At 34.1% G+C, this 9,468-nt stretch overlaps 1 long non-coding RNA gene across 1 annotated transcript; it reads right to left on the bottom strand.

Moving 5' to 3' along the window:
- LOC126800213 (uncharacterized) lies at nucleotides 1-1,532 on the bottom strand. The gene is made up of 3 exons (XR_007672699.1): nucleotides 1,440-1,532; nucleotides 1,033-1,291; nucleotides 1-148 (listed from the first exon to the last, which is right to left on the bottom strand). It is a non-coding gene; the product is annotated as an uncharacterized LOC126800213 (long non-coding RNA).
- Nucleotides 1,533-9,468: the final 7,936 nt, after the last annotated feature.

Here is a 9,468-nt window from a genome sequence, read left to right as displayed (position 1 = left end):
TACCCCTCCCATAAGATGGAAATCTTAATAAAATTTTATTAACAAACATGCCTAAGGTGTGTACATGGTTTGGGACAAAGTAACACAAAAACTTGAACAAACCCTCCAAGTGGTTTCATTAGCTTAATATAATCCTCACATTAGGTACCTGAAGATAAAATCAACAACGGAAACACAAACTGAATTCAGTTCCGGCCAAGAGTAACCATGCCATTTACACTTTCATATAATTAAATATGATACCAAGTACACATAGTTGTAATTTTAACATGTAAAAGAACCTGTAATCAAATCCGCCACAACAAAATCAAATATAAAGCAAGACCATCTCATGATTCTCACTCAACATGCATACAAGGTAGCAAAGTAAAATGGAACATAGATGAAAACACTGCCCTTGACATATTCCATGGTAGAGTAAGTTGTAGAGAACTTGACCTCCAAAGTCAAGAATACAGAATCCAAAGTATACAATGTGATTGCATAGATTACCATAAGACAAGACATTACAAAGATGAGAACCAAATAGATGCAGGAGACCTTCTTTCACCCCTTAACTGAAAATAGCTGCTCTCTAGCCTACATCTGCAACATAAAAACAACCAACCAGTCACAATATTGGTAAAATGCAGCTGCAATAGCTGCACCAAAATATGAATATATTGATATTCTAGGGTGATTTAACTGTATAGTGCTAATTAATATCTTTAAATCATAATCAGTAAGATACAAAGTCATAACAATTAACAACTCAGGACCTTGTTCATTAACCAACATAAATTGAAGGAACTTTCTATCATACACATGTAGAGGAGAATCAAATGACAGCTATGATTATAAATAATGAATCAAAACAGCAAAGGTTTCCAGCTAGGTAGACATATAAGTCTTACCAAAGAACTAATTAACATATACCAATGATTACTTGCTGCATTGCGTCATTTGCGTGTATAACATATTAAAATGTGAACTCTCTACAAACTATGTGCATTACTTAAGCCAATAAGCCACCATAATCATATAAATTCATACCTTTAGAGAATCTATTAGGCCAACTCCTTTTGATGATTACTTGTGCCTACTGCCTATTTCATGAGACAAACCCTCTCTTCAAATGATTGCTCTGTAGTCTCCCATATTAGCTAACACCATCTTTTCACTATTGATCATCATTGCCAAAACCAACCCAAATCCATTTGTCTCCTCTATAACCTGGCCATCTCGAACCTTTGATTTAGCACTAAGATATGCCTATTTCATTTGTCTCTTGGCTCTTTCCCTTAACATAAGACTGCACAGAAGAATATCATGTCAAAACTGTGAGAAGGATGAAACTGGGCACTAAAATTAGTTGACATGGGAACTAATTGACATAAAAAAAAACATCCCCACTCTTGTTTCGCATACATCTATATGCTACAGAAAGGGAAATGACGTACAATTTCAGTGGGCTTGTTTTGATTATTACACTCATTCTTCTTTGACTCCACAACCTTCTCCAACATCTCTTGATCCCACTCCTCCATGGTTTCTGACACATAGAGTTCAAGCAGAATTACACACACACACGATTTGCCACTGGTCCTTAAAATCCAGATCTGCGTTGCGGAGTTAGGTAACTTCTTCTCCGTCGCCACCAAAGCCTTTCAATATCTTCGTTGTCACACCATTGCAGTTCCTTTTCAGAGAGACAGAGAGTCCATTGTCATCAGCGGGAGACTTGCTTACTAGGTTTTTATTCGATTAGATGAAGTTCGGGCTTTTCTTTATTCTTTTAATTTCTTACCGTCAAGATCGATTATGCCACAACCTGCTAACTACACAACTTGATTGATTTGAATTATATATATATACTCGAGGATTTGATGGTGGTAATTAGGCCTTTGGGGAATAAGAAGTTTCAAGAAAGAAAGATATGAAGAAGACGAAAGAGTAGATGAGTACGTGTAAGGGAGAGAGTCATAGATTTGATATGGAAGAACTATACTACTGTGGGTTTGATAATTAAGGGTTAATTATCTACTTTTGTGTTCATTTGTATAACTATCTTCTTTCTATTGGAATCTTCTAATTTACCCCATATGCAAATGTGTTGCGTGTGACAGGGGTTGTGACATGTAGTGTGATAGAGGTTGTGACAGATGGTGTGACAGGGGTTGTGATAAGTAGTGCGACAGAGGTTGTAACAGTAGGTGTGACAGTGGGTGTGACAATTAGTATAATAGGTAGTGTGATAGTGGTTGTGACAGGTAGTGTGATAGAGGTTGTGACAGTTAGTGTAAATAGATAGTGTGCCATGTTTTGTGACAGTGGGTGTGATAGCGGTTGTGACAGTAGGTGTGAAAGTTAGTGTAAGAGGTAGTGTGATAGTGTGTGTGACAGTGGTTATGACAGAAGGTGTGACATGCCGAGAGGAAATGTGGAAATATGCGAAATTTTGTTAAAATTCAAATGAGATTGGTATAAGAATGCTCAGAATGAAGAGAATAGCTAGAATTAGAGAACATTGAGCTTCGGTTTCGCCGGAATTGCTTAGAGCACTGACATCGATGGCGGCAACCCTTTGCGATAGTTGTTACACCTTGTACGGTTGGTCGATTCGGAGTGGGTAGTATATCAAATGAAAGAGAGGAGCAATATCTTTCTAATGGTACCAATTTCGTCAAAATCTATCGCCAGACGAGAAAGTTATGGCCGAAATTAGAAGAAAAAAAGTGAGAAATGACAAAACAGTCTAGAAAATATCTTAAATGTGATTTTTTTCTAATTTTGTTAACTTTTTTATAATTTCCACTTAAATATGATAATATTTTTATAATTAATTTATAAGTAGTAATTTTTTTCCTAATACAAGTCAGAAGATAGTACCTTTTTCTAATTTGATTAGAGTAATCATCAAACTTGTTAGAGGCACCACCGAAAGCACAACATATCTACCGCCTGAAGATGCAGAATCGTACTTAGAATCCTCGCCTTCGTGGTATTCACCATCATTGAGACCATCAAAATAATCTTCACGGTCATCCCAGCAAGCATGACCATGTGACATGTTGTTGTTCATGATGATCATCTCAGACTGGGGTTCCTTCCGCACGCTTTTGCCTCTACTTGCTTTTCTCAAGTCTGAAACCTCATCTTCTATTCTTTTAACAATCTCGCCAGGAATATTGTTTTTGTACCTCATCATTTTCCTGATGTTCCATACGACCTTCTGCGCATGTTCTTTGATTTCAGAATGAACTTTATTTTCTAGGCTGAATCGAGGACTTAACATAGCTATTTAACTGCCAAAAACACAAACGTCTTCAAACACAGAAATTAATCTGATCGATCAACCCTGCCCTAAAGCCGTACAGTATATATTAATTAAATGTTCAACATAAAAGGGGGCATTGTATAGTTGTATATCAGTATATAGTTTTCAGAAGGCATGCATGTTATATGCTCAAAATATCAACCCTAGCCCAGAAAATTGATATAATTAATTAGAGTAAAGAAATGCATAATGTTGATTATGTACTTCATGTTTTGATTTTGGACAATAATTCAATCTACAAATTCAATTTTTCAATTATTTACACGAATCAAAGCTCGTGAGAGGTATCAGATATCAAATGTAGGTACGTTCAATCGAATAAAATGAGAAGAAACCGATCAGAAAAAAAAAATAAATAAAACAAAACTGAGAAATTAGATATTTTGAGCCAGAAAACCATAGATAGAAGTTGTGTTTGGCGCAACTGTGACTTATAAGTAAAACTGACTTATATTTATTTATGAGAATAAGTTTCTGATAAGTTAAGTAACTGACTTTTTTAAATGACTTTTAGTTAAAATTAGTGAAACTATTACTGTCCATGAGTAGACCTTTGTCCACTTCAATAGACAGATGCCTTTCTGATTTCCCTCTGTCCAGTATATGCTGTTGTTGTGCTTCTGACTGCTTCCCTCTATGCTCAGACTCTCTGCCTTTCTGCAAACAAACTGGCATTATGGAATAGTACAAACCCAAGATGAAGTAAACATTGACATATTTAAGCATAAAAGAAGAACTAGATACTTTACTTTTATTTGTATGCAGCTTTCTTGGTTCAATTTAGAAATTAACCTAAGTCCAACTTCATTCTTTTTTTGTGTATGACAATTCAATTGAGTTTATATTTTTTGCATCATACCAGACTTGCGAAAGGAATCAAGCAATGCATTGCAGCAAGATGCAGGGACTGGAGAAGATGGCAACTACCTGAGGACATACTAGAAATATACATAAATACATAAAATTTTAAAAACAGTTTATAACCTAAGAATTCTATAAGCTACATTAAAAATCCAACATTTTGTTTCCAAAAGAATTACCTTGACACAATCAGCAATGACATGCGGATCCTCATTAGGAGAAAACTCAACTTTCTCTAATTTCTAAAACTGAATAAAAAATTCGATCAACCTAGAACTTGAGATTTAGATGCATATTTCAATCTCAATTCTTATCCAGGGACTCCTCCAAACCAAAACTCAATTCTATTGTTTCCACTATTAAATCCAATTAAACTATGCATAAAAATTATCAATACAAAATTAACCAGGAAGTAAATTGATCTAGTCTGATCTGGATTTAAAACTAACTACCCAATTAAGTTCATAAGCATAGATTCATCAACACCAATTACCTAATTTGACAGTTTCATATCAACAAAGGAATGAAAGTAGACAAATGAATTCAAACCAACTAATCAAATCAAAACCTTTTGATCCAACTCATAGCCGTAGACGATAGCAATGTCGGAGGCCGCCGGAGGAGGGACGCTTGTACACTTGTACGGAAAACATAGAGAGATTTTGATCCAACTCATAGCCGTAGTCCGTAGATGATAGCAACGTCGGAGGCCGTCGGAGGAGGGACGCTTGTACACTTGTACGGATAACATAGAGAGAGAGAGAGGTGGGTAATTTGTTGAAACTTCGGAGGGCACCCAATGGTATTTTGAAATTATCATTTATTCGCTAACAGTCCGTGTGTTTTTGTGGCTGGCTTATAAGCTAAAGTAGAGTTGGAGTAACTTCTCATTTTCAAGAGAAAATGACCCTAACTTAAAAGAAAAGCCACTCACTTTTATCTCTGCCAAACACGAATACCTCCTCACCTTATAAGCTAAGGAGCTTATAAGTCCCGCTAAACACAACCAAAATAATACCTAGCCATGGGCGGATCCATGTGGTAGGCTGTCTGGGCTTGAGTTGAAGAAAATATAATATGTAAGTACAAATAGGTAATGAAAGTAGTGTTGGTTCAATTGGTAAACTACCCAATTCATTTTCCTCCATGTCCAAGGTCCGAATCATTTTTCTACCATTTCTCATCTACTTAGTTTTTTTTATCTAAACCCTACATATATTTTTCTCTAAACGCTTAAGGTATGATATTTTTTTTCTTTTCCTTCCCTTCACAATTATATGAATTCTAAAAATGTCTTCTCATATATATATATATATATATATATATATATATATTGCAATGACAAAAGAATTTTCTTTTAAAGAGTAGAGCAAATATATATGTATCAAGAAATTGCAAAATAAATAAATTACACTTGTAATTAGCCTAGACAGGTTTCAGATCCTAGATCTACCACTGCACCTAGCCTCAACCCTCGATCATCCCTCGTTTTCTATCGATCTTCTTTATAGAAATATGAGAATCTGAACAAAGTATATTAAGTGGGACGTACAGATCGTATGGAACGACGACGCAATAAGTATGTGGCCATTGTTGTAGATGTTTGAGCATGCAAAGAGATTTTCGAATAGAAGTTAGAACATTCAAAGAGTTGGAAAAGAGTTTATCAGTTTATATGTAGAAGCTAACGCCACAAGTCCTCCCAGCTAAAGGTGCTTGACTTTGCACCTTTTTTGTACACTATTTACTTAGATATGACGGTGTATTGTTGGTATGAGCATTTTGTGCGACGTTCTTAACATGTTTTTACTACCACTTGTACTTTGCTTAGCTCTTATTGTTGTACTATTAAATCATTGAGTTGTAGTAAGAGTCTTAGGCGGTATTAGATGTTTTTTTGTGCTTACATGAGTTAAAAACGCAGAATTGATCCAGAGTCCTAGTTTGAGTAGGAATCCTTGAAGAACTAGGAAACCTAGTTGGATAAACCCACTTAGAAAATAACTTTGTATAAATAGATGTATATAGTTTCAAAAGAAAATGATATTCTAACTTTTAAGGTATATCAGATAAAGCAAGACCTTTACCTGTGGCTGTTTCAGTCCATTGTACAGTTAGCTCATCTGCTACACGTATCTTAAATGTTAGGATTGTGTGTGAATAAAATCAATTAGATTTAGTAATACTTTACACTTATAGATTTCGTAACATTTAAAAAATAAATATAAATAATACTAATAATTAAGAATAAAAAATAAAATAAAAATAAAAAAATTAGAGGAAAAAAGTTCCAAGTGGGCCAGAAAATTCTGTTATTCCATTCGAGGCTTATGTTGTTTCAGGGAAACTTCGTTCGCGTTGGGTTGACCCATTTGTTGTTATTAACGTGTTTGCTTATAGTGCAATTGAGATTTAAAGTGATACAACAGGAAATACATTCAAGGTGAATAAGCATCGACTTAAGCCCTATTATGAGTCATTTGAGGAGCACACGTATGAGGAAACAATTGTGAGAGATGCGCCTAACGGAGAATGAACATGAGAGAGTCTAGGCTGAGAGACTATAAAACTCAAGCGCTGCATGAGAGACAACTTATTTCAACCATATCTATGGAGGAGTCGTCTACATGAGTTTGAATTTTCTAATCCCTTCACTCTTATGGTTGAATTGTATATGTGTTGATATGTGATCTGATTCTATGCTTGTGAATTACATTCTTACTATTAAGCTTACATTGAGGACAATGTAATTTTCTAAGTGTGGGGTAGGGTTGCAAGATCATTGATTGTTTATTTTTGCTTTGATTTATTGTTTGTGTCATGATATAAAAAAAATCTGAAAATTTGAATGAAAAAAAAATTGTATTGCTTTATTGAGTCTTAGGATGCCCATAAAATCTATGATGATTATGTCTCTAAATGCATAGATGATGGTTTTGCATTTCATACGAATTGAATTGTAAGTTTCATTAATGATGTGGATTTGGTATGAACATGTGAGATTTGGATTGCTTGATTATGACATACATTTTTTGTCAGTTTAAAGTTCATAACAACCTGTGAGTTTTTGAGCCTATATGTACTTTCTTTATGAGATGTAATATGAAATTTCGTGGTTGTTCATGAACCTCACTATTATTTGTATATTCAATAACTATGTGTCATAGTTTTTAATGGACTCTAGAATTTACTAGAACTCACTTTTGTGATTATTGAAACTTTTAAGTCATAAAATGCTCTGATTTTGAAAAAGATTTATGTATCATTTTTAGGAATACCACCACTTTAGCCAAACAACCATGTATCCTTTTATGTGACATATTTGGGACCCCTTAGTTGAACCTCATTTGAGCCTACATTGCGACGTTCTGAACATGTTTTTACCTCCATTTGTACTTTGCTTAGCCCTTATTGTTGTACTATTGAGTCATTGAGTTGTAGTAAGAGTCTTGGGCGGTATTGGATATTTTTTGTGCTTACATGAGTTTAAAACACAGAATTGGTCTAGAGTCCTAATTTGAGTAGGAATCCTTGAAGGACTAGGAAACCTAGTTGGATTAAGAGTCTTCATCTTTCTATGTTTTGATCGCATTGGCGATATTTTGAGAATCATATTTGCATTAAAAATCCTTTTTAGACTAGAAAACGTATCATTTAGAAAAATCTTACTTGAACTTAAATTTTTATTCGTTAACTTTCCTAATCTTACTCTCCTTTCCGTAACTTACTTGATCTTTTTATAAGAATCATCTTGTCTTTTATTTTTTTCAGATTGTACAATGAAGGAAAAAAATAGAGAAAAAGTCAAGCAAAAGAGGAAAATAAAGAAAGAATGAGACACCTAGAAATGAGAAAAAGAAAGAATTTAGTAAAGGAGATTGCACCCACCAATGACAAAAATAAGTGAAAGAAAAAAAGAGAAAGAAAAATGAAGAGAATACAAAGAGATAATGCAAAAGAGAAATAGCGAGACACCTACAAAGGAGAAAAAGAATAAATTTATCAAAGGAGATTGCACACACCAATAATAAAAATAAGTGAAAGAAATTGAGGAGAAAAATTTTAAACTATAATATTTAAGGATCCAATGAATGGCTGACCCGTGCCTTATCGAATGATCAATGGTTTAATACTTCTGGGCCTTCCATTTTGAACCAGAAATTTCGATCAAACGGTTACTATTTGATTAGAACGGATGTAAACTCGAAAAATAGTAAAAATGCCAAAAATTTCAAAACTCTCCCAAAAATTTGTCTAAAAATACTACTTCAATATTTGATCAACTCACACCAATTTGTGCACAACAAATTTCACATCTTCCTCCTTCTCCTCTCTCATTTCGTTTAACATTTTTTTTTTCAAAATAATGGGCACCCATTGGCTTGCTTCCGAAGATTTATAAATGTGCATATCTTTTGCCCGTCATAGCATTGATGAATATGAGGGTAATAAACAAAAGAGAGACAAATTGTGGGAGACAATTCATACCGATTATATGCAAATTTGGGCGCTAGCACCGGGTGAGAAACCTCCGAATGAGCCGAGGACCCGAATCGCGCTCGCTTCTCACTACAACAAGTTCAAGCTACTCTTGCAAAAATGAAGCGAATGTTTGGCGGCGTCACGGCAACGTATAACTAGTGGTATTTCGGTAATGGATGAAGTAAGTTTATATTGTTTTATCATATATTATAATTTTTATTTTATTATATTAATTAAATTATGTAATTTATATCTAATTTGTTTAAATTTGTAGCATTATTTACATTATTTATTTTAATATAACTATTGTTTTTACATTATTTGTTTTATCTAATTTATTTAAATATGTAACATTGTTTATTATTTGTTTTAATATATCTAATTTGTTTACATTATTTGTTTTATCCAATTTATTTAAATTATGTAATTAAATATGTACCTAATATAAGTTTTTCACATCAAGAATGACAAACTCAAGCATGTTACTATAATGCTAAGAAGAAAAAGTTTACACACTTTGAATGTTGGGAAGTGGTTAAAGATCATCCATCTTTCGTTGTGGTGCTACCTACTACTGCATCTCCATATGCAAGTAGTTACCATGGTACTCTTTCCGCAACTGAATCATCTTCAACCATCAATTTGGATGACGACCAACTGAATGAGACACCTCAAAGCAACACGGCAGTTCCATCGAGTCCACCTAGACCAATGAGAACCAAGGCGGAAAACGAAGCTAGGCACCAAAAGAAACATGGTAAGACTCTTATTGAGCAATGAGTTGAGGTTTTGCATACCATTGCAAGTGA

The sequence above is a fragment of the Argentina anserina genome, chromosome 6 (genome assembly GCF_933775445.1).
Source record: "Argentina anserina chromosome 6, drPotAnse1.1, whole genome shotgun sequence".
In the NCBI taxonomy this organism is placed as follows: domain Eukaryota; kingdom Viridiplantae; phylum Streptophyta; class Magnoliopsida; order Rosales; family Rosaceae; genus Argentina; species Argentina anserina.
This window is presented reverse-complemented; position numbering and strand designations above follow the sequence as displayed.